Source organism: Leopardus geoffroyi, chromosome A2 (genome assembly GCF_018350155.1).
Source record: "Leopardus geoffroyi isolate Oge1 chromosome A2, O.geoffroyi_Oge1_pat1.0, whole genome shotgun sequence".
Classification (NCBI taxonomy): domain Eukaryota; kingdom Metazoa; phylum Chordata; class Mammalia; order Carnivora; family Felidae; genus Leopardus; species Leopardus geoffroyi.
Genome location: NC_059331.1, coordinates 141377997 through 141403336, shown reverse-complemented (window position 1 = coordinate 141403336; position 25340 = coordinate 141377997). Strand labels below are relative to the sequence as shown.

General features: G+C 40.3%; 1 long non-coding RNA gene across 1 annotated transcript in view; it reads left to right on the top strand.

Annotated features, from left to right (window-relative positions):
- Nucleotides 1-1318, top strand: part of LOC123606795 — a 74280-nt gene extending 72962 nt beyond the window's left edge. The window contains exon 5 of the long non-coding RNA XR_006716500.1: nucleotides 808-1318. This is a non-coding gene — a long non-coding RNA (uncharacterized LOC123606795). The remainder of the gene's footprint in view (nucleotides 1-807) is intronic.
- Nucleotides 1319-25340: the final 24022 nt, after the last annotated feature.

The window sequence follows — 25340 nt, the reverse complement described above, 5'->3', positions numbered from 1 at the left end:
TCTGTACTTACGAGTCTCTTCTGGTTTGCCTCCCTCCCTCTCTGTTTGTAACTATTTTTTTCCCATTCCCTTCCCCCATGGTCTTCTTCTGTTAAGTTTCTCCAGTTCCACATATGAGTGAAAACATATGATATCTGTCTTTCTCTGACTGACTTATTTCACTTAGCATAATACCTTCCACTTCCATCCACACTGCTGCAAATGACATGAACCCATTCTTTCTCATTGCTAAGTAGTAGTCCATTGTATATATAAACCACATCTTCTTTATCCATTCACCAGTAGATGGACATTTAGGCTCTTTCCATAATTTGGCTATTGTTGAAAGTGCTTCTGTCAACATTGGGGTACATGTGCCCCTATGTATCAGCACTCCTGTATCCTTTCTTTCAATCCATTTTTAAATAACAATAAAGTTTAGTTGAAATGTGGAATCATAAACCCATAACTTGTTAACGTGAATAACATATTTGGATGGAAATAGCTTTATTTTTCTAACCACAAATAAACTAGTGAGAAGAGTGGCATGATTGTACACTTTTACAAATATCTTAGTGTCTGCTAGATAGAATTCATCTGGATCCTCATTATCTTCTTCTGCATTAAATCTGTAGCGAGATGCTGTTTTGGTTGAATTTGAAGTATAGTTAGTTCAGGTAAGAATCATCAATGTAGACTAAAAATTGGGTGACTATTTGAAGAAGAACAAGATATATAGATGAAGTATCTCTGTCTTCATTATTTATGAATTGCAAATTAATTTTAAAAGCTGTAACTTTTTTTACAATTGCATTTGCAATTTTACAGTGGAGAAACCTAGAGGACACCACATTTACCAGGCTAATATCACCAAAGTGGGACATTGCCACGTTCTCCTGATGCGGTGCCTGAGAAAATCACAGCATCATTTATGCTGTATTACTGTCCGAAGACTCATAACCTGCTTCGAATCACTTGGAAACTCACATCAAAGGACACAGTATAAAACAATTGGCTTAGACCCTTAAAAATATCATTGCCTTGAAAGAAGAAAAAAAGACATGGGAACTGTTCCCAATTAAAGGCAACTAAAAAACACATGGCAATTGAATGCAATGCATGTTCTTGAATCAGACCCTAAACTGGGGTGGGGCAGGGAGGAATAACAGAAAGATGACTGGTGAAATTTAAATATGCATTGTATGATAGATAATTGCATTGGATTACGTTAAATTTCATGGCTTTGGTCATTGTGCTATGATTTTATAGGAGAATATTCTTTTTCTTAGGAAATACTAACTGAAGTATTTGGGGGGGGGGGATAAAGAAATACAATAATATGGGGCGCCTGGGTGGCTCAGTCGATTGAGCGTCCTGACTTCGGCTCAGGTCATGATCTCGCAGTTCGTGAGTTTGAGCCCCATCGGGCTCTGTGCTGACAGCTCAGAGCCTGGAGCCTGCTTCAGATTCTGTGTCTCACTCTCTCTCTCTGCCCCTCCCCTGCTCGTGCTCTGTTTCTCTCTCTCTCTCTGTGTCAAAAATAAATAAACATTAAAAAAAAATTTTTTTTTAAAGAAATACAATAATATAATGTGGCAAATATAAATGATGAGTCTGATGGAAGGGTGTGTTCTTACAAGTCTTCTGCAGGAAAATTATTTTCAAATAGGTAGTTAAAAATAAAAATCATAATCTGGAATTTTAGAAATTCAACTAACATTCCTCCCACTTAAACTAAATTATCAAAGGCTTATGGAAATAAATACATTAATGAAGAAAATTGTCCTAATTTCTTTTTTGAAATTCCCACTTAAAAAATATAAAACAAGAAATGGAAAAATGAGCTCATGATGGAATTAAAATAATTCTGTTATTCATTAGCACATTTTCTGAACTGAATACTTTTTATAATACAGTTCTGTTTATAATCAAAATGCACTTATCTAGGACACAATCTGAAAGTAGTTCACAGATTTATGGAAATAAACAGTCTTCTTAAATCAATTTAAATCAACAAGTATAAAGTAAAAACTATCACATGCTACCAGTGTTTTAAGTATCTGGAAAAATACAAATTAGAAACTTAAAACCTATCCTCCCAGGACCTTATAATGTTATCAAGCTAAACATTTTTGCATGAATGAATTAAAAAGTGAAATAAATGGCATATGATTTAGTGTCCAAATGTGAATTATTGGGCAGCCTTATCCAATGGAAACATAATGCAAACCATATATGTGATTTTTAATTTTCTAGTAGCTACATTTTAAAAAGTAAAAAGAAACATACTAAGTCTGAGAAATCAGTGTGTATTTTGCATTTATAGCACATTTCAATTTAGATCAGCCACATTTCAAATACTCAACAGACCTTTATGGCCTGTGGCTACACTTTTGCACAGAGCATGCACAGGAGATGGGAAAATGATGGGTAAGTTTCTTCCATAAAAATAGCACAATAGCAGCGTATGGCTTAGAAACTGCATCCACGTTACCCTTTTGTAAATTTAATCCAAGTTTTCCTTGGTCTCATCATCCTGGGGATACAAAGGAGTTTTTATTAATAACGATTAATCAAATTTAATGAGCCTGTTGTTTTCCTTTGTACGTCATGCGTCAATGCTCTGTTGCAAAATTCTTCACCACAGTATTTTTTCAGTCTCTAGGGGTGTCTTGCCCATGTTCACACCAGTCCCCTTTCCAATCTCCCTTGAGAGGCCCTTTGAAGGGCCATATGATCACTGTTAAGAGCTGTGTCTCTCAGTGTGTCCTAAATCTTCAGTTTAGGGATCAGAAATGGTACCACATTCCAGTAACAACTCATTGTGCCTGTGTGGCAATGTGTCCCGCCACGAATTGTAGAAAATGTTCTTCTCCCAAACCTTGTCTTCTCTTATGAAAATGCTTCTTCAGCTTCCACCCAAAGCACCTCTCCCCCAAGAGGCTCTGATTTAATAAGAGGTCAGGAAAGAGACATGTTGCCCACCATAACATTTATTTCTAGCTCCCAGGCACCCAGGCACAAAACTTCCTCGACTTCTGATAGTGCAAAACAAAAATCCTCATGACAATCTATCCATAAAAATCAGGATCTTCTTACACTTATCCCACTAGCTTTCAAAAATGTCCAATTATGCCTAAATTCCTGCAGTGGATCCAGTCCAGTTTAAAGCGGAGATTCCTGTCATAGAAGGATTTACATGCAAGCTAAGGTAATTCAAATGCAGAGGCATATAGAAATATACCTTACTTTATGAAGTCGGTATTTTACTGCAACTTTTATAGAAGTTGAAAATTTGGAAATTAACTCCTATTGAGAATGTATTATAGAACGCCAAGTGCTAGGTGATCCAACACCTCTAATTTTCTAGATCAATAAAGTGGCTTGACTAGTATGCACCTGAACTTGAGGTAAATGTGGTCCCCTCTATTTTCAGATTTTACACCCCTGGTTTAGTGGCTTTCCATTATTTCAGTCCCTAGGGAAGTATGCAATTTTAAAAACTGGTATGGAGAATGATTTTTAAAAGGTGGGAGAGAGATTGCTTTTGTGGGTCATTTAATGGGGAGAAAAAAGAAAATGAAATCCAGAGATTCGAATTAAGAAGTCTAAATCTAAGTCCGTGTCACAAATCGGCTGCACTCGGCATTTTATATATGACACAAAGCATAGTGACTCCGTTCCCACATTTACTTTTTCTCTTATTCCAGATGTGAGAACTAACAACCAAGTCATTGGTTATTTTCTATTTATTGTCCTAGTATGGAGTATAGAAAATGGACTCCAATGGCATTTTTTTTTCAACGTTTATTTATTTTTGGGACAGAGAGAGACAGAGCATGAACGGGGGAGGGGCAGAGAGAGAGGGAGACACAGAATCGGAAACAGGCTCCAGGCTCCGAGCCATCAGCCCAGAGCCCGACACGGGGCTCGAACTCACGGACCGCGAGATCGTGACCTGGCTGAAGTCGGACGCTTAACAGACTGCGCCACCCAGGCGCCCCTCCAATGGCATTTTTAAAAGAATTTATAAGTATTTCCTTTTTGTAAAAGATTAAAAAAAAAATTTTAAGTAATCTATACCCAACCTGGAGCTCAGACTCACAAACCTGAGTTTGAGTTGCAGGCTCCACTGACTGAGCCAGCCAAGTGCCCCTATAAGTATTTTCTTAAAACACTTGAAATATTTGATGGGGTGTCCTCTTGTTCAATCATCCACTCATTCAACAAGCACTTAGCGCATATGATATAGCAAGCACTTAAGCTAGTTTCCAGGTATGTGGAGTGGTATAGACATTTCCCTGTCTCTTATAAAGACAAGAAGAGACATAAAAACAAGAAGACAGGGGAGCACCTGGGTGGCTCAGTCTGTTAAACATCAGACTTTGGCTTACGTCATGATCTCAGGGTTTGTGAGTTTGAGCCCCGCATTGGACTCTGTGCTGACAGAGCAGAGCCTTCGTCAGATCCCCCGTCTCCCTCTTTCTCTGCCACTCCCCTGCTCTCTCTCTCTCTTTCAAAAATAAATAAACATTAAAAAAAAACCCAACACGATGACAGGGATATAAATGGCAACAGAAAAAGATGAGAAGCAGTTTCAGTGCCATGGCAAAGCTACACATAGATGAGATACCTAACCCAGAAGTAGTGATACCAAAGCTGAGACATTAAGTATGTGTTGGAATTAGCTAGGAAAAGGGTGGTGAAGGAAGTGGGGAGATGAAGAACATCGAGGTGAAGAGTTAGAAGGGAAAGCTCATCAGAAGACCCAAAGGCAGAAGAGCACATGTTCAAGTTACTGCAGAGTTTCAGGGAGGAAGTGCCAAGGGATGAGGCAGATGCTTGAGCCAGATCCGGAAAAGAACATTAATGATCTGGACGTCACTGTAAGGGGACTGGAAGATACTGAAGGGATTTTGAGTAGCTTGTGACAAGATCTGACTTGCATTTCAGGAAGATCTTCTGACTGCAGAGTTGAATACGAATCGGAAGAGAGTTCAAGTAATTAACAATTGCAGTCATCCCAAAGACAGAATAGACATCTGATGTAAGGTGATGTTAATGGAGACTGGTAGGAGCAGCAAGGAACAGATTTGGCAGGAAAAGTGTCAGCATTGATAGGGTTTGCTCACTAGTTGATGGGCAAGCCACAGAGTGAGCAAAGCATAGAGGCAAGAATCGGCTTATGAGGCCAAGTCTCATTCACCTTTGATTCTCCTCTGCTTAGCCAACTGCCATACATGGCATGGTCTGAAACAAGTGTCTGATGAATGAACAGATGGATATAGATTTATTGATTGACTGACTAAATGAATTGATTAATAAAGAGCAGAGAACTTGAGGAGAGAGGTTAAAACAAAGAATGAACATTGCTAAAGAAGAAGAAAGCTCAATCTGAACAATTAAAAATTCTCATCTAGACTGAGATTTTGGTGAGCTCTGAATCACAAGCTTGGGAGATTTAAGTAAAGCAAACAGTAAAGATCCGACTCAAACAATGAGTTGGTTGATGTAAAAGAACACAACACAGGTGAAACTGAGTTGCTGAAAGCTAATTGCATGTGAGAAGTACATGCTAAGTAAAAACATTCTATGTGATGAAATTTACCCCCAGGGCATACAAATCCCACTGTAGTTGTCTTTTTTTTTTTTTTTTTTTTTGCGCTAGTATAATATTCAACTAGTACAACTTAATATGAAATTTACAAACCAATAATGGAATTTCACATAGTAATCATGTTATATTTATCTTAATTTTCCATTAAAAGAGGGAAAGAATTAAAAAGAATAACAAAGCAAACTTATTATTCTTAAAAAAAATTTTTTTTTACATTTATTTATTTTTGAGAAACAGAGTGAGACAAAGCGTGAGTGGGGGAGAGGAAGAGAGAGAAGGAGACACAGAATCCGAAGCAGGCTCCAGGTCCGAGCAAACGGTCAGCACAGAGCCTGATGTGGGGCTCGAACCCACAAACTGAGATCATGACCTGAGCCAAAGTTGGACGCTCAACCGACTGAACCACCCAGGTGCCCCGCAAACTTATTATTCTTAAATACAATTACTAAGAAACTGAAATAGTAGATACCTAATCTTTAAAATGTAAAACTAGGGGCATCCGGGTGGCTGGGTCGGTTAAGCGTTTGACCTCAGCTCAGGTCATGATCTCACGGCCCATGAGTTCAAGCTCCGTGTTGGGTTCTGTGCTGACAGCTCAGAGCCTGGATCCTGCTTCAGATTCTGTACCTCCCTCTCTCTCTGCCTCGCCCCCACTCATGCTCTGTCTCTCAAAAATAAATGTTAAAAATTTTTTAAATAAAAAATGAAATGTAAAACCAGACTCAAATCTGATAAAGCACAGTTTGTGTAATTTCTTTCCTGTGCAAGTTAACAAACTGAAATTCATCCAAGGAGAGCACATGGACCATTTGTTCTATTAACAGCAAAAACTTCTTAATTGATTGTACAATCCAAGAAAGCAAAGAACAAGTCTGAGCAAGAATCACGAGAAAGACTAAAGACTTCCAGTAGCGTCCGTAATCAAGAATAGACTTAGACGGGGGCGCCTGGGTGGCGCAGTCGGTTAAGCGTCCAACTTCAGCCAGGTCACGATCTCGCGGTCCGTGAGTTCGAGCCCCGCGTCGGGCTCTGGGCTGATGGCTCAGAGCCTGGAGCCTGTTTCCGATTCTGTGTCTCCCTCTCTCTCTGCCCCTCCCCCATTCATGCTCTGTCTCTCTCTGTCCCAAAAATAAATAAATGTTGAAAAAAAAAAAAAAAAAGAATAGACTTAGACCATCATAAAAATATTTTACTGAGAGAATATAGGCTCTAATGACATAGAAAAGAAGAAAGCCAAATCAAGACAACCAATGAATCTGAGGGATGTCACGGCATGTCATCAGTAGTTGGTATTAATTCTTTTTCACGGGTGTTGTATAGCCTGCCATCAAATCTAGTTCTTAAACTATGACATCGGCTATCAGCTTCCATCAGGCCATCACATGGCAAGTCATCCTCTAGGCCCTTGGATCTGCCCACCCCATGGCACTTCCTTTTGACTGCAGGCAGTAAGTACCCAAGCAGCTTTCATTAGGCAAAGCCTGGTTTTAGGCCAATTTTCTATGATTTTGTTCCAAAGATACCACACCACTGGTTTCATTTACTATTCCGTAAGTCACAATTTTTACACCACATAATTCAAATAATTGGACCTCTGTGTTGTCCTGAATCCTTAGCTTCAGTCCCAATGTTTTGCCTAGTTGCCCATTCCTAACACTTAAGCCTCTGGGTTTGAAATTTTGTCCCAGAAACATCACTGTCATTGTTGGAAGGCCTATGATTTGTGCACCAGCCTCTCAGATGGCAACTGCGTCTAGATGTCAGATATCACATGTCTCATTTTGCTCTTGCCACCCACCGAGATGCCCCACTTTTACATGTTGGTGCCCACTGTTGCCTTCACTCTGACTGGATGTTGCTGTTACCGTGGCTCCTACCCACTAACCCACTCTGCTTCTGGTCTCAGTGACTTCTCTCTAAATCCAGGTAGTCGGTATTATGTACAAAGTACCCATAACAAAAACACCAAAATACTATAACAACCAAAAGTTTCCAAACTACAACTACTATACTAATGGAAAGGTGAAACATGATAGCATAACTTTACCTCTGGAATTCATATAGAGGAAAAATACAGCATTACAAACACCTGTGAATGATGAGGCAAACTTAGGTAGACTGAAATCAAATACAGTTTCAAATATAAGTAATGGCTATAGAATTATGTGTGAGGGCAGCAGCTGACAGAGTCCCCTGGTATTCGGCCACTTTGGTTTCTCTCCTTTTTAGAGCAAAGTAACTAGGAATCAATCTATGAGGTAATGACCCAGATGCACAAGCAATAAATTCAATACATTTCATCAGTGGTCATGAAACATCAACTGGGCAATTTGCCAATAATCACAACATGGATTAAAAATAAGGAGGCCCAGGGCACCTGGGTGGCTCAGTCGGTTGAGCGTCTCGTTTCAGCTCCGGTCATGATCTTGCGGTTCGTGAGTTTCAGCTCCACATTGGGCTCACTGCTGTCAGCCTGTCAGTGCAGCACCCGCTTTGGATCCTCTGTCCACTTCTCTCTTTGCCCCTCCCCTGCTTGCACGCTCTCAAAAAATAAATAAAACATTAGAAAAAATAGGGAGGCTCACCTATGTGCAGGGAGCTCTCACTTTGCATGGTACCGTGTTGACGGAGATTCAATCTCAGTGAGCAGTGAGGAAGCAGTTCTGATTTGCACAAGATGCAGTTAACATGCAAAGCAAAGGCTGCTTTCATTTATCGTTGGTTGACACTGAACAATTCACAATATGATAGCGTGAAAGAAGAAGCATTTTTTTAGAAATAGACTTTCTCTCCAGCCGTCTCTTAGCCGTCTCTAAACACAGAATATTTAGATTTATGATGCCTACAACTGATCTTTTTATCTTTTTTCAAAGTCTCTCTCTTGCTCACTCTCTTTCTCTATTAATGAAACTTCCACTATCATTCTCCTCCTTCTCCTTAAGCTCTCATATTCCATACATCGCCAAATCTTGTTGATTCTATTCCTACTGTATTTGCCACATCCATTTCCTCCTTAATATTCTCAAGGCCAAATTCCTAATCGGCTTCTTCCTCTTACTTTTCACAGACTACAACAACAGTCTTGTAACAAGACACAAACTCTCTACCATATGGTCCATTTTAAGTATATTTCATAAGTAAAGCCTATTTACTAATAAGTTATTTTTCCTAAAGCATAAACCTAATCACGTAAATTCCTAGCTCAAAAACCTCTAATATATCTGACTGCTTACTGAATAATCAAGTCCCAACATACTTCAGTTTCATTGCTCAACCCTATTCTATATGACTAATGTCCCTCCTGAGCAGGATGACTACATTTCATTATGTGATTGCACCCTACTCTTTGTCTTTGCCCACATTCTTCACTTAACCTGAAACCTCTCCCCTGACTCACCCTGCTACCTGGCTTTCCAGAAGGGTCCAGATTTAATGTGACCTTTCCTACAAAGTTTTCCCGGATGTGCTACCAAGGAACCTCCATAGTAGGTTGTTTGGGTTTGTTTGTTTTTTGTTGGTTTTAATCTCACATATGATAATGATTCCTAAATACCAGTCCACAATCATACAGCTGGTGACATACTTCTCTCCTGTCCATGATGAATAAGATACATAACAATGTAGTACATTTTCATGAAGGTATATTAATTTAAACATAAGTTGTCCTTTATTCTGGTGTTGGTTCCATCCTAACTTTTAGTTTCAAATAACTTATCTCTTTAATGACTGTGTGAAAAAAAAAATTCCTACTTGGTAAATATAGAAGGTGGTAAGCTTATGTTTGTCATCTCGATTTTTAAGGACAATTTCATTGGTCTATGAAATCCAAAAATCTGCCTATCACATTTTACCTTCTTTTAGTAAATGGTCACTTTTTTTCCCTTCAGATTTCTTCCCCTTAAGGTTTTTTATTTTTTTATTTTTTTAATTTTTTAATTTTTTTTAATTTTTTTTTTCAACCTTTATTTATTTTTGGGACAGAGAGAGACAGAGCATGAACGGGGGAGGGGCAGAGAGAGAGGGAGACACAGAATCGGAAACAGGCTCCAGGCTCTGAGCCATCAGCCCAGAGCCCGACGCGGGGCTCGAACTCACGGACCGCGAGATCGTGACCTGGCTGAAGTTGGACGCTTAACCGACTACGCCACCCAGGCGCCCCCCCCCCTTAAGGTTTTGAGGTAACTATAATACTCCATGAGATTCTTTGCAAAAGGACTGTATAAGCTATGAAGTAGATAGATATTTGTATATTTGTATCTTATGACCTTCTGCATGAGACAGTTAATTGCGGTGGGGACAGTGGGGACATTGTGACAAGTCACTCGGATCCTCCTCCCAGGAGGACTTGTGACCCCAGCCCCTAGGAGGGCAATTGGCAGACAGCTTTCAGCTGCCAGCCTCTCCAGGGATTGCTCCCACTATAGAGAGCAATCCTACCCAATGGCTGTCCCTTCTGTGGTAGTTTATATCCAGTGACTAATTGATGTCATTGTGGGAATACTCTAAATGGCCGTTTTATTTTATTTTATTTTAAGGTTTATTTATTTATTTTGAGAGAGAGAGAGAGCACGTGCAAGCAAGCAGGGGAGGAGCAGAGAGAGAGGGAGAGAAAGAGAATTCCAAGCGGACTCCACACTGTCATTGCAGAGCCCGACACGGGACTCAAACTCATGGACCGTGAGATCATGACCTGAGCCAAAATCGAGTGTTGGATACTTAACCAACTGAGCCACCCAGGTGCCCCTAAAGAGCCATTTTAACTCCAGAAGTCTTCCTGGGATGAGCCAATACAAACACTGAGTTCATATCAGCTCTTTTACCACACCTCTCTTTTACCTCAGAAACTATCTACCTTTCTATAAGAATATACGGTGTGGGTAGAACTGACCCATCTCCCCTGGGTGCCTGGTCCAAACTTTACCAGTTAGAACACTGCACCCTCCATGCCACAGTGATTGATTGGTTAAGTAATGAGCGCATGAACCTGGGGGCAATGAGAGACTGAAGACTTCTGCTCAGATTGTAGGAACAAAGCAGTTGAGTTTTTCTTGAAATTGCTAAGCTGGTAGGTACTAAGTGTTGGAGCTGCAGGGAGCCAGCGCATGGATAGAACCTGCCTGTGAACTGTAGCTACATAGAATAAAGTTGAAATGTGGATAACAAAGAGCTGGGACCCACTGACGTCAATGAGCCCTAGATCCAGCTAAGCTTTAAGAAATCTATCTTGGTACACCTGGGTGGCTCAGTAGGTTAAGTGTCTGACTTCAGCTCAGATCATGATCTCACAGTTCATGAGTTCAAGCCCTGCATCGTGCTGTCTGCTGTCAGTGCAAAGCCTGCTTCGGATCCTCTCTCTCTCTCTCTCTCTCTCTGCCCCTTCTCCATGCTCTCTCTCTCTCTCTCTCTCAAAAATAAACATTTAGGAAAAAAAAAAAAAGAAGTCCATCTTAGACTTTTCAACTATGAGAACCAAAAACCCAATCCTCCTCCTCCTTCTTCTTCGCCTTCTACTTCACCTTCTTCTTCTACTTTTCTTCTTTTGTTTTGTTTTGTTTTGTTTTGCATAAATTTATTGCACTTAGAATTCTACCATCTGTGGTCAAGTCCGTTTTAGCAAGTTACTTTGAGGCAACAAAAGACATATACAATAAAGTTATTAAATAGAAAATCAGAACCAAAAGAAGTCAATCCTAGAACTTAACACAGTTTGATGTTTTCCAATATATGATAATTATACCACTGATAGCATGTGAGATGATTTGTAAGCATGAGGCATATGATAACTTTTTATCCTAATAGCTTACTATTTATTTGAATATGAATTCAAAATGTACCTACCACATCAAACTCAATTGTTCTTTTTTTTTTATTTATTTATTTTTTTCAACGTTTATTTATTTTTGGGACAGAGAGAGACAAAGCATGAATGGGGGAGGGGCAGAGAGAGAGGGAGACACAGAACCGGAAACAGGCTCCAGGCTCTGAGCCATCAGCCCAGAGCCTGACGCGGGGCTCGAACTCACGGACCGTGAGATCGTGACCTGGCTGAAGTCGGACGCCCAACCGACTGCGCCACCCAGGCGCCCCTCAATCGTTCTTTTAAAATACATTTGTTAAAGCAAAAAAAGATGATCTGATTAAGGTGAGAATATAAATTTTTCTGGGAGGGCGAGGAAACGGCAAGCATCATGAAGGTATCAAACACATGTCAGAAATTTTAAAGACATTGATAGTGTGTATGATTGAGTATCAAATTGTCCCCTGAGTATCCTACTAGCCTGCGGTGGGGCAGATGGGGACTTTGAGGGTGGGGTAGAAATACATTACGGCTATTATCAGAAAAGAGAAATTGTGGGGCGCCTGGGTGGCGCAGTCGGTTAAGCGTCCGACTTCAGCCAGGTCACGATCTCACGGTCCGGGAGTTCGAGCCCCGCGTCGGGCTCTGGGCTGATGGCTCAGAGCCTGGAGCCTGTTTCCGATTCTGTGTCTCCCTCTCTCTCTGCCCCTCCCCCGTTCATGCTCTGTCTCTCTCTGTCCCAAAAATAAATAAACGTTGAAAAAAAAATTAAAAAAAAAAAAAAAAGAGAAATTGTGTCCACATTTCCCAAGAGCCTATTCCCTGCAACTAAATTCCAAAAGAAATTTCTCAGTAAGCACTTTTATAGAGAGGCTACGAACTCCTATTACTTGAGAAAAATACTCCAAACAACAATTCTATAATCAATATAGAAGTGAATTCATAATATTTTTTCTTGTAACAATCTTCTGTTGAAGTCAAGAGTTTTTAAACTGTAACTTAATGCATTTGAAACTGTAACTTAGTGTATTCTGATCTCATAAGAGGTTTAAGTTAATATGGTACAACTATCTAGTCTCCCGGGAATTGAATTTACTGCAAAAAATAAAAGTTAGGTTACCTAGGGACTTCAATGGGGAGCAGTTCCAGTGAAAACTTTTCTAAATCTCACATGTCTTACTGGGTTTTGAGAGTAGCTGAATACAGCAAAAAATTATGGTTTGTGCTGCCTGAGGTGGTTTTGGAGTACTGCTGTTCTATATTTTTAATTGAGGACAGTCTCCTATGCTTTGAAAATCAAAAGAACGGAAGGCAAGTATTGTTGATAAGAAAGAGAAAAGTCTTTTTGTAATTCAAAGAGTTCTGCAGCAACTACAATGAGGAACCCTTTCATAATAGGTAAGATATCAACATAACGTCCCTCAGAACAGAATAAAAGTTATTAGTAATCCAAACTATACTTGCAATCGGGAACTATAGGAACAGAAGCTGGAGAGTGGGAAACTTAATCTGTCGAAGGAAGAATAAGTAATGTCATGGAACCACAGCAACAGGCAAATGAGAGAAATATCAGGAGGTGGCCTTGGAAAGCGTATCTCCGGAAGGAAATGAAAATAGCTAAAGGAAGAGTAGAATGATAAAAAAGAAAAAGAAAGAAAAGAAGAAAAAAAGAAGCCTGACCTTACAGGAGAGAGTGAGAGAGCATGTCCAGAGAATAAACCTCCTCAGGACAATGTTTTGTTACACTAAGGAAACAGGAAGAGAATATTGTTTGTTTCAGTCATAGCCTTGGTTTAAATAAATATGAAGACTAAGATAAAGACCTGCTCTATTTTGGTAGTGAATTAGCTGAAGGAAAGCTGACCACAGAAAGAGGGACTGCAAAAGCAATTGTTCCCTTCAGTCTTAGTTTTTGATCGTTTAAATATTGAAAAGTTATGTTTTCTTCTACTTACATAAATATTTGCTATCTCATGGGCTAATTTTGAAAAGACAAACTATTTCATTAGCAGATACTACTTTTGAGAAGTGTGTGAAAATTAAGTGCAAAATATTAGAGGAAGAGACTGTAATCTCCTTTCTGACCGTATTTCCCATCGAGTTAACGGATTCCCAGTATTGTCATATGTTAAGAGCAGTGATTTCTCCACCTAGTGATTACGTTTTAACCCCTTGACTTGCAAAACTGACTAACACATTGCGTCCTTGACAACTGTATACTGTCAATTTCTCTCTTTACCTATACAGGCGTGGTCTGTCTTCCCTACCCCTACCCCAACGTGCCAAAGATCGTTTTACATGGGCAACATCACCACTTGGTTATCGTCTCCATTCACCCTCAGAGTGATGACTCACTTTATTTATCACATATAGCTTTGTTAATTCAAAGTAAGCAAAATGTGGGGTGTCTGGGTGGCTCAGTTGGTTGAGCGTCCGACTTCGGCTCAGGTCACGATCTCGTGATTTGTGTGTTCAGGCGCCGTGTCGGGCTCTGTGCTGACAGCTCAGAGCCTGGAGTCTGCTTCGGATTCTGTGTCTCCCTCTCTCTGCCCCTCCACCGCTCATGCTCTGTGTCTCTGTGTCTCTCAATAATAAATAAACGTTAAAAAAAATTGAAAGGAAACAAAATGCCAAAATTTCCTTGAGAAATTGACAAGTTTTTGGATTAATGTATATTTTGAATGATGAATAAAATGTTCAGAATGGTTAGCTTCTAAGTCTTTCATGTTGTGTGTGTGTGTGTTTTTTTTTTTTTTAATCTTTTTTTTTCTCAACGTTTTTATTTATTTTTGGGACAGAGAGAGACAGAGCATGAACGGGGGAGGGGCAGAGAGAGAGGGAGACACAGAATCGGAAACAGGCTCCAGGCTCTGAGCCATCAGCCCAGAGCCCGACGCGGGGCTCGAACCCACGGACCGCGAGATCGTGACCTGGCTGAAGTCGGACGCTTAACCGACTGCGCCACCCAGGCGCCCCCCATGTTGTGTTTTTACGCAGTAGAAATACATTCAGACAAATCATTTAAATATAATACATGATTCCTGGTCAGTCTGGTGCTATTATTGAGTCATTGCCACTTTCAAAAGAAAATGTTGCTTTCTTTGTTTATGAAATTGTTATGTAATCAGGAGTGTTGAGAAAAAGAAGATTGGAGAAGAAGCTGGTAGCTGGCAAAAGATCTTCCAATAAGGAGGAAAATTTAGAAGGAGCCTACCTGGCTGTAGAGGGTGGCTTCAGTATTTATATCCAAATGGGTGAGAACAGAAGTCTTAGTCATGATTCAGATACTTAACACTGGGAGGGCCAAGATTATTTAAACTTTTTTTAAAGTTTATTTATTTTTAACAGAGAGAGAGACAGAGAGAGAGAGAGAGAGAGAGAGTGCTGGTGGAGGAAGGGCAGAGAGAGAGAGAGAGAGAGAGAAGGAGAGAGAGAGATACAGAACCTGAAGCAGGCTCCAGGCTCTGTCAGCAAAGAGCCTGACTCAGGGCTCCAACTCAGAAGCCCTGAGATCATGACCTGAGCCAACGTCAGCAGCTTAACCGACTGAGCCACCCAAACACTCCAGAGCCAAGATTACTTAAAAGAAAAGGCGATAGGGGCGCCTCGGTGGCGCAGTTGGTTAAGCGTCTGACTTCAGCCAGGTCAGGATCTCGCGGTCCCTGAGTTTGAGCCTTGCATCAGGCTCTGTGCTGACAGATCAGAGCCTGGAGCCTGTTTCCGATTCTGTGTCTCCCTCTCTCTCTGCCCCTCCCCCGTTCATGCTCTGTCTCTCTCTGTCCCAAAAACAAAAAATAAACGTTGAAAAAAAAAAAAAGGCGATAGAGAATTACAAGGAATCTGGAGTCTTTCCTTACAGCTCTGAAGGGTCCTCCTTTTGTTTCTCTCTTCCTTTCTTGCCTCCCTTCCCTTTTATGTTTCTTTAATCATTAATCAACTAATATTTGTTGAGGATCTGTGCCAGGCAATAAGGGATCGTGCATATAAAAAAATCTACATATGCATGTAAAAATACAGGATCCACGTTGTTCGAATCAACTGAGGAAACAAGTACAAACACATTTAATTCATTGTAAGTTGTACTGGCATTGCATGCAAGTTGCAATGTAGGCACAGGGGAGAAAGGGGCACCTCCCCCTGGGAAATGCAGAAAAGGCTTCACAAAAGTGGTAAACACTCGACCTGGTTGTTGAAGGAAAGCTTGCCACGCAGACCAACAAGGAAACAGGAGAGAGGACATTCCAAGCGGAGGGAATAGGGTGTAAGAAACGCGGCCTGTTCAGGCAGCTGTGAGCACTGAGCCTGCGGTGTGAGGGGTGGGGGAGGGGGAGCCACCGGAGCATGACGCCGGATAGGTGGGAAGGGAGAGACGCTAAAGGGCCTTTTGCATCTGAGTGAGGGAACTTCAATCTTACCCTGCGAGCGATGAGGAACCCCTGAGGAATTTTAGTGGGGAGGGGAACATGGTCAGCTTCTCGCTCGCTTGCTAGCAATGCCGTGCAGGACGAATTGGGGGCAGGGCAGAAGGAAGACTGAAAACAGGGATATTCGTAAGGCTGTCAAGAATGGCCTGATGGGGGACACAGGCAGAAGAGGTCGAAAAGGGGTAATGGATAGAGAGCTAAAAGAAGGTAAAATTGACGCGCTACAGTGACTGGAGTGTAGAGGACAGGGACAGGGACGGGGTGAGGGACAGAACAGGGTGGTTTTGAAGTTTCTGACTGGAAGAGTAGATGGCAGTTGCTGTTCACTAAGATAGGGAACACCCGAAGAGGAAAGATTTGGAACAAAGATCATGAGTTCAGATTTGCGCATGATGACTTGGAGGAGCTTATCAGTTGAAGCTACCGATCTAGGCCTCAGGAGAGAAGTCTGGAGAGATATATGGGAATCACAAAGACGATGTAGTGAAAAGCCGTGGACATGCATAGTGTCACTGTTAAGGGCATAGGCCATCTGTCAAAATATCCAGCTTTGAGTCAGCTTTTACTCTCACTGACTCACGCAAGTCGTCTAAATGTGAAAAGAGATGTTAAAAATATCTCCCGTAAGCCAGGAAAGAATTAAATTAAATCAAATGGGAAGGTATCTAAAGCACTCAATAAGGTGCCTGGCATGTAATAAATGCTCAATACGTGCCTGCTTATACAATTCAGGTGAATAGGGTTAACAAAATCTATTCACCAGGTCTTGTTTGGATTCCTACAATCTTCAAGGCCAAAGAAAAGAAGCAAAATGATAGAATTCTGGGTGGATCAATATATATTTTTAAGTTTATTTATTTATTTTTGAGAGAGAGAGAGAGCAAGCAGGGTAGTGGCAGAGAGAGAGGGGAGCCATAGGACCTAACCGACTGAGCCACCCAGGCATCCCCTGGGTAGATCAATATTTTTAAGACACAGAGCCCATAGAGAATATAGAGTGATTGCACAAATAGGAGAGAGAGATAACATACTGGCTGATGGTATGAGAGAGAGCCTGCAAAGAAGAGAAAATGTCAAATTCTACCAACGTGTCACATAACTAAAGAATGTTTGGGGGGATTTAGTAGTTACTAAGATATTGGTGAATTTAGTCACTGTCATGTTAGGGGTGGAAACAAGCTCGCATTGCTTGATGAGTGAAGGAGAAAGGAAGAAATGGAGACAATGAATGTGTATCACTCTTTTTAGAAGGTTGACTGTGAAGAGGAGAGATACAGGTTAGTAACTAAACAATCAAAGTCATCTTAATTTTAATTTGAGAGATGTTTGAGCCTGTTTATACATTCATTGGAGAAAGCCAATGGAGAAGAAAATATTTAAAATACAGGAAAGAGGGTAAATCACTGATGGAGTAAGCTTACAGAGAAGTATAGAGTGCGACAAAGCAGAAGCTTTTAGGAAGAAAATGCTGTGCTTCACTGAGCATACAGATGCCAGACATAATGCGTATTGAGTTACCTCTGTTGTCATTTGAAGGATAGAATTTGAGCTATGTTGTAAAAAAGAAAAAAAAAGGGGGTAACATCCTAACTTCAATGATTCTTATAAGAAATGTAGAATAGAATAACCAGTGAGTTTCTTTGTCATAAGTAATTTTAATGGTCATCCCTATCTTAATACAAAGTATTTAAGATAGTCTAATCCATAAGTCAGTTCAGCAACCCTGGATGAAATTATGAATTTCACTTTTGCTTAACTCAGTCCTATAATGATCCAAGATAGATTCCCCCCCACCCCCACCAGAATTATCACAGAATGTTCCCAAGTTTCAGGCTGTGTTCTGAGGCAGGAATTTATAGACTAGAGTTTGTCATTCTCTTTGGTTAATTTATTCAATGCTATCTCACAGTTATTGAATTCTTCATACCTCTATTATTTGATGGCAAAAATATACATATTTAATTACCCAGAGCAAGGGTTAACAAACTTTTTTTTTGTCCATGGCCAGATAGTAAATATTTGAGGATTTATGGGTTATACAGGTTTCTTTTGCAACTACTCAGCTCTGCTTTTATAGCATGAAAGCAGTCATAGATAATACTTAAAAGAATGAGCATGGTTATGTTCCAATAAAGCCTTATTTGCAAAAACAGGTAGCAGGCCAGATTGAGCCCTGGCCATAGTTTTCTGACCCCTGCTGTAAAGCTTTCTAAAATCACAATACATTCTAGATTGTAATAACCATAGGCAATAAGGTAGGGCTGTTTCACTGCTAGTTTCCCAGTGTAGAATATGAATGACAGTCTCTCTGCCTCTTGCCTCATCCTGCGAGTGCTAGTTCACTGCATAAAATAACATGACACTGAAACTGACCTGTAGATTGGGAGTTTTCAAGTATTCCAGGTGCCTCGGTCAGATTAATGAATGTGATGGGGAAATGAATACCACCAAATACAGAAGCCTGATGCCTCCGGGACATCTCAGGAGGACACGTAAAAATATCTCCTTCAGAATAAAGAACATGTTGCCATTTCTAACGCGTCTTTCCAGTAGGAAACGAGGCTTGGTGGACCTCTTTGGATGGTTATGACAGTAGACATAATTGAGCGTCTCGTTTCGATTTATTTATCCAGTGGTTGCAAACTGCTATCTTGGAGTGGAGCCAAGAGTAACAGAAGGCTCACCAGTAAGTTTAGCCTGAGGTGGTCTGCCAATCGTCTCTTCTAACGCAGTACATCCAATGGTGCTTGGAAAGCCTGGGGGAGATGTGGGATGCTGTGTGGACCTTCATTAAAACAGGAAATTATGACAGGGAGGCACACTCTCGTGTGTGTCAGAACATTATAATGTGCATGCATATAGATACCGTCATTATGTAGGAATTGAATCAACACACCGAGTCAGTTTTGATGCTTATTAGAGCTTTCCTCTTTCACTGGTTCAAAGCCCCAGTTTAACTGAATATAAATACAATAGCTTCAGTGTGAAGCATACCAGGTGAAAAAAAAGTACCAGTATTCCATGTGCATATCTTCCTAAGTACCTTAAAGGAGAAGCAAAGGAAACATGAAAAAGAAAAGATGAAACAATTTTTAAACTCCTTGTTTAAACTAGTTAAAATGTTAATTTAGGCCATCTTTTAGTCGCAAGAAATAGAACCCCCCACTCCCCCCCCCACACCCCCCCCCTCGAATAAGGCAAAAAAGAGTTATTTATATAGGATAATGGCCTATCTGTCAGTATCCAAGAGCAGGAAGCCATCCTGGGCCTCAACTAGGAACTGGATGACTAACAGAGAAGCAGGCTACTCTTCTTGGATCTCCCTCTCTGGGGGTCTCACGAGCTCCCATCTGTGCTTCTTTCTGTAAGTAGGCTTCATTCTGATTTCTCTCTGCAAATTGCTTTCTCTTCTTTCATGTACACAGTAGAAAACGACCTCCCCGCATTCCTTGCATTTATATGCCCCAAGTTCATGCAATCCGCACATACTAACATCTAGAACATAGGATTCCCAGATCTCAGGAAACAAATTCGATCGGCCCAGCTGAGATTAGGTGTTCTCCTGTGATCCAATTGTCTATGTTCAGAAGGGTCTTAGACCTTAGACGTGACCTTTTAAGGGCAAGGTCACAAAATATAAAAAATAGCTACCACTACTTAGGGGTATGGACATTAGCTTTTGAAGAAAAACAGTTACCTATTACGGGAAAATATAGAAGAATAAAGATAGTATGTGGAATCTGATTATCAGTAAATTATGTAAAAGCTAGTAACGAGCAGAAACTCTGAGTGAGAAAAGTCCAGTCCAGGGGCGCCTGGGTGGCGCAGTCGGTTAAGCGTCCGACTTCAGCCAGGTCACGATCTCGTGGTCCGTGAGTTCGAGCCCCGCGTCAGGCTCTGGGCTGATGGCTCAGAGCCTGGAGCCTGCTTCCGATTCTGTGTCTCCCTCTCTCTCTGCCCCTCCCCTGTTCATGCTCTGTCTCTCTCTGTCCCAAAAATAAATAAACGTTGGAAAAAAAAAATTAAAAAAAAAAAAAGTCCAGTCGGGAGAAAATGAATTTAGAAATATGTATATCCTGCTATCTCTGAAGGAGACCCAGAGACTGGGAACTTAGAAGTCTACATGCAACCTTCTAAGGTTATTTTAGCAAATAACATCATACCTGTTCTTGAGAATTTGCTGTCAAACAATTTCTCAGCCTTCCTCTGTTCTGTTCTGTTCTGTTCTGTACTGTGAGGGGGTGACTCCTACAAAGGTACAATTCCTGGCTTCCAACCCAGCCGATTTTCAGCTTGGTTCAGCTACTGAAAGGCACTTGCAGGACTGGAGGACTGGAGAAAGAGAGAAGTCAGGAAATTTCTCCCTTCTCTTTCCTGAGAGGGCCTGACAGTAGAGAGCTTCCACTGAATAGGCCAGCTGAAGAGCCAGCTCCCTCTAGATATCTCTGCTTCTTCCCTCTCCCTTAGTCCCCCCACTCTCAAAATTCTAGTGACTTTTTGTTACTGCTAATCTCTGTGTCTGCTGTCCCCTATTTGGTTTTTCAGTGTTCCCAGCACCTGTGAAAACAATATCCTGGGTAAAATTCATTCTGTCTTAATTACTTAATTTATGATTCCTTAGTTGAACCATGACGGATGTGAGCCCCTCTGTGGGTTTTCGATTGCCGAAGTTTCCCTGAGGTTTCAGTACTATAGAGTCAGAGCCTAGGGCAAGAGTCGAAACCCAAACAAAATATAAGCCTCCAGATGCTTTAGAGACTAAGAAATGATTGTTTTTTACTTATCCCTGGTAACAAGTGAAATCAAGATTAGGGGATGGATTACCAAACAGAGAAAAACAATGATTGGGCTTTGATGAAAGGAAAATTGGTACCCAAGTGTTATTTTTTTCTTAAACATTTGTCAGTATTGCCTTCCATGTCCTGCTGAGCAGTAGTTACCGAGGCCTTTCACTTGCACCTTCTAGGCTGTCACTAGTGCATTCGGTGCTTTTGTGGGAATTAGCAAAAAGCCTCTCCTCTGGGTGTCAGGGCCCATGACATGGCTACAGAGTGTGAACTGGATGTCAGCTCATACAAATCTAGAAATGATTATCTGGCATGCTGTGAGTGCAAAGGCAAAGTCATGGATTTAGAAACTTTCCAGGAAGGAACTATACTGTTGGTGTACCTGCCCGCCCTCCCCCCCACCCTCCCCCACCCCCCCACCCCCCCTGCCCCCCTCCGGCCTGTCCACGCACATAGCTCCCAGTGGTGAAAGTGTTGCCTGCTAAAGGCTCACTTTTGCTCCCTTCTCCAGAAATTTCGTACTGCCTTTGGCTGGTATATTCACATATTCTCTTATACTTTTTTGCTTTTTACATTTTTGGGCATAGATGAATGAGAAGTTTGAACTACATGATTGCTAAGGTCCCCACCATCTCTAATACAATGATTTGAGCTGTGTGATTTCCAAACAGGGAGTCAGGAATGTATTCTAATATAACCATTGACTCTGGCTAAATTAGTGAGTATTCAATGTTTTTCCTGATCTATTAAAAAAAAAACAAAAACAAAAAACTAGTAATATTAACTCCCAGCCATGGGAAATTGAGAAGCATGACTGATTTAGTAATTATCAAGTTTTATGCAATCTATTTTTGAATATAAATGATACATATTAGAGTGCTATTTCCATGAAACCATAGTCACTAATTAGCTACTCTTTTCTTGCTGAAATAATTAAAAGTAGAAGTTTTATGCTCAGGGCATTGAAATTCTTACCAGCCCCTCTTGCAGTAGAGGAGGACTTATAATAGGGCTTCTATATTCATTTTTATACCACCAAAGGGCATTTATAATAATGCAAAAAATTCCTTATATTCTCTTACACACTGCCTTTTTACCCATTACTTTTTTTTAAAGGGTGGGAGAGTTTTTAAATTTTTTTTTTTTTTACTGTTTATTTATTATGTTTGAAGGAGAGAGAGAGAGAGAGAGAGAGAGAGAGAGAGAGAGAGAGAGAGCAGGGGAGGGAAGAGGCAGAGAGAGAGGGAGAATCCAAAGCAGGCTCCAGGCTCAGAGCCTGATGTGGGGCTCAAACTCACAAACAGTGAGATCATGACCTGAGCTGAAGTCAGACACCCAACGGACTGAGTCACCCAGGCGCCCCATCCATTACTTTTAAAAAAGCTGGATGTCTGGGAATGCAAACTGGTACAGCCACTCTGGAAAACAGTATGGAAGTTCTCAAAAAATTAAAAATAGGACTATCCTATGACCCAGCAATTACACTACTAGGTATTTATCCAAGGGATACAGGTATGCTGTTTCAAAGGGGCACAGGCATCCCAATGTTTATCGCAGCACTATCAACAATAGCCAAAGTATGGAAAGAGCCCAAATGTCCATCAATGGATGAATGGATAAAGAAGATGTGGTATATATATACAATGGAGTATTACTCGGCAATCAAAAAGAATGAAATTTTGCCGTTTGCAACTATGTGGATGGAACTGGAGGGTATTATGCTAAGCAAAATTAGTCAGAGAAAGACAAATATCATATGACTTCACTCATATGAAGACTTTAAGATACAAAACAGATGGACATAAGGGAAGGGAAGCAAAATTAATTTAAAAACAGGGAGGGGAACAAAACATAAGGGCCTCTTAAATATGAAGAGGTTGTGGGAGGGGGGATGGGTGAAATGGGTAAGGGGCATTAAGGAATCTACTTCTGAAATCATTGTTGCACTATATGCTAACTAACTTGGATGTAAATTAAAAAAATAAAATAAAATAAAATGTTTAAAAATTAAATAAGTAAAAAAGCTGGATGCCTTTTCAAACCAAAAATATGAATTTTTTATATAGTTTTAAGCTATTAAGGACCTTATCATTAATTCATTCCTTTCATTTCATAAATCAGAAATGGAAGCATACAGAAGTCGAGTGACTTTACTAAGATTACATGGCTAGTTAATATCAGAACTCAGATTAGAATAGCTAATTCATTTGGCCTAGCAGCTGTTTTGCCAGATGTGAACAATAAAGACATTGTGCCTACAGATACTACACTATCTATGCCTTAAACTGACGAGAATAAACTCCAGTGGTTTTTATAGTTCCCTCCCCCAAAAGGAATGGGATTCAGACATGGTGTGCAGAATGCTATATTTCTTATGTGCTGGGGGAGGGGGAGGGAAGTAATTGTTGGTAGAAGTAAATTTAACCCTCTGAATGTCCCCTCTGAAAGTAAATTTAACCCTCTGACCTCTTGAAGGTCAGTCCATCATAAACACCAGGTGGGCTTTTTAAAATGTAGACTGATGCGCTCTACCCCCATTGTTTCTGGCTCAGTTTCTAACTCAAGAACCGAGCCTGAGAATTTATATTTCTAACAAGTTCCCAGGTAATTTTATTGCCACTGGTTGAGGGACCCACATTTTGGGAACTACTGGTCTATCTCACCCAGTCCCTAGGGATGGCCAGTCTACTGACCTTTTGTCCTGGTCCTTGTTCGTATTCTAGTTTTTAGGACACCTGGGTACTGGCCTTGCTTCCAGAGTTGCCTTCCTAGACCAGGTCAGGCCTTGATTTACTTTTCCAGCAATTGATTCATGCTAAAACCTATTATTCTCAGAAATCCCTAACAACAGCCTCCACATTTCTCCTGAACTAGGTAGGTTCCTGGATACTGCTCAGGGGGAAAACAAAATCACTTTATGCTCTGGACTTGAATTAGTTTTCTGGGCCACCTACAATGGGGTTCGCCTCTGTCTATTGCTGTGAGCTATAAGCCCTCTCCCTGCTCCCACTAGGTTGTGTGCGGATTTCTAGGTATTGTATTTTCTCTCCAGACACTCTTAGAATACTACATAATTATTACTGTGTGGAAGAGTTTGGATAAGGCAATGAGTTTTCTTGTCTTGATTTCAGAGCATGTATAACTATCTCTGTACTTATGAGAAGTATTCATATATTGTTCCTTGAATCAGAGGTGATCATTTGATCTAGAAATATACATTTATTACTGTATAGGTTCAGTGCTGAGAATAAGAAGATATCAAAATGAATAAGACATGATCTCAGCTTTCAGAGAGCCTTCAGGCTAATAATGGAGGAGACAGACATTTACAAAGTAATTATATTTTCCAAATAGAAAATGTGTATATCACTGGCATTGACAACATATTATGATATATTAAAATGACATACTACAATTTTAATGGATTGGCAAAGAAGCTATTCATAAATTACATGAATGTCAATTATATCTCCATAAAAAAATAAACAAACCTAGATTTCAACTCTGAAATGGGAAAAGAACTACAAATTACTAAGCCTGAAGTAGAAGAGAGTAATAAAATACAAAAATTATTGAAATAGAAAATCAAATAAACCTGACCAATATAAGAACAACAACAACAACAACAACAACAACGTGTTACATGATAGAGAAGACCATATCTTTCACCCTGATACTTTTAGTGAGGTAATAGGGATACATGACATTGTCAAATCATCACAAGTATCCAAGCTGCCTACTAATTCAATCAAAGTAGATTGACATTGAGCACATTATAATAAAGGAGCCAATGTTTTTCCCTTCTCATCTGAAATAATTAAACCGAAGGCCATTGAATATTCATTAACGTCAGAGAACCATGGCGAAAAAGCCAGGAAGCGGCAACCTGGGAACTATAACATACTTAGCTGTTCAAATAATTTCTGCCATAAAGGTATGTATTAGGTATGTGGAGACTATGCCATGTAGTGGTAGTGACTATCACTGGTAATTTACTAGCATGAATAAGAATGCAATTTTCTACTAACATCGATAAGAAATCAGAATAAATTGTAAATAAGCTATCTATTTCTTAAAAAGTAAGCCCCAGAGAGGCTTGTACTCAAAATGAATATAAAAGGAAGAGGGAAGGGAAAATCATTTGCTAACTTACTGTTTTAAGATTTTTCAGTAGATAATTTTAGTTCATGAGAAACAAAACATTCAACATCTAACGAGAGGATGTACTAGGACAAATTCTCTTAAACATTGCTATATGCAACATTTACATGAAAATGTACAGAGACATTTTACAATGTGAACACTTTAAACCGAATGCACTTGGAAGTTGCATGGTAGAAGTGACATTCATCAGCTCTGCGGTATTCCGATTTGCTGTTGTTCTGTCTCTATAACCCATGTCTGCCAACTCAAGCAGGACGTCAGTACTGGTAATTATGGCTACACTGGCTGCTGAATGCGACTGATCCCAGTATGCAGCTACCTCCACATACCCCTACAATGATGGGTGTCACTACATTTTTAAATTATTAACATTAGCAAGGAGAACAGGGTGTTTCAGAGGACTTGTAACAGTACATAAACAATGATAATTGTAAAGAAGAAAAGTGGATTAACAAAGGACCAGGACAGGAGAAATTTGCAAAGTATAAAGATAATGGCAGGGAATCTATCTGAAAATACGCCTCCATTTCCATACATAAGCTACCCTAATGTTTTCTGCTAAAGTGAGGACT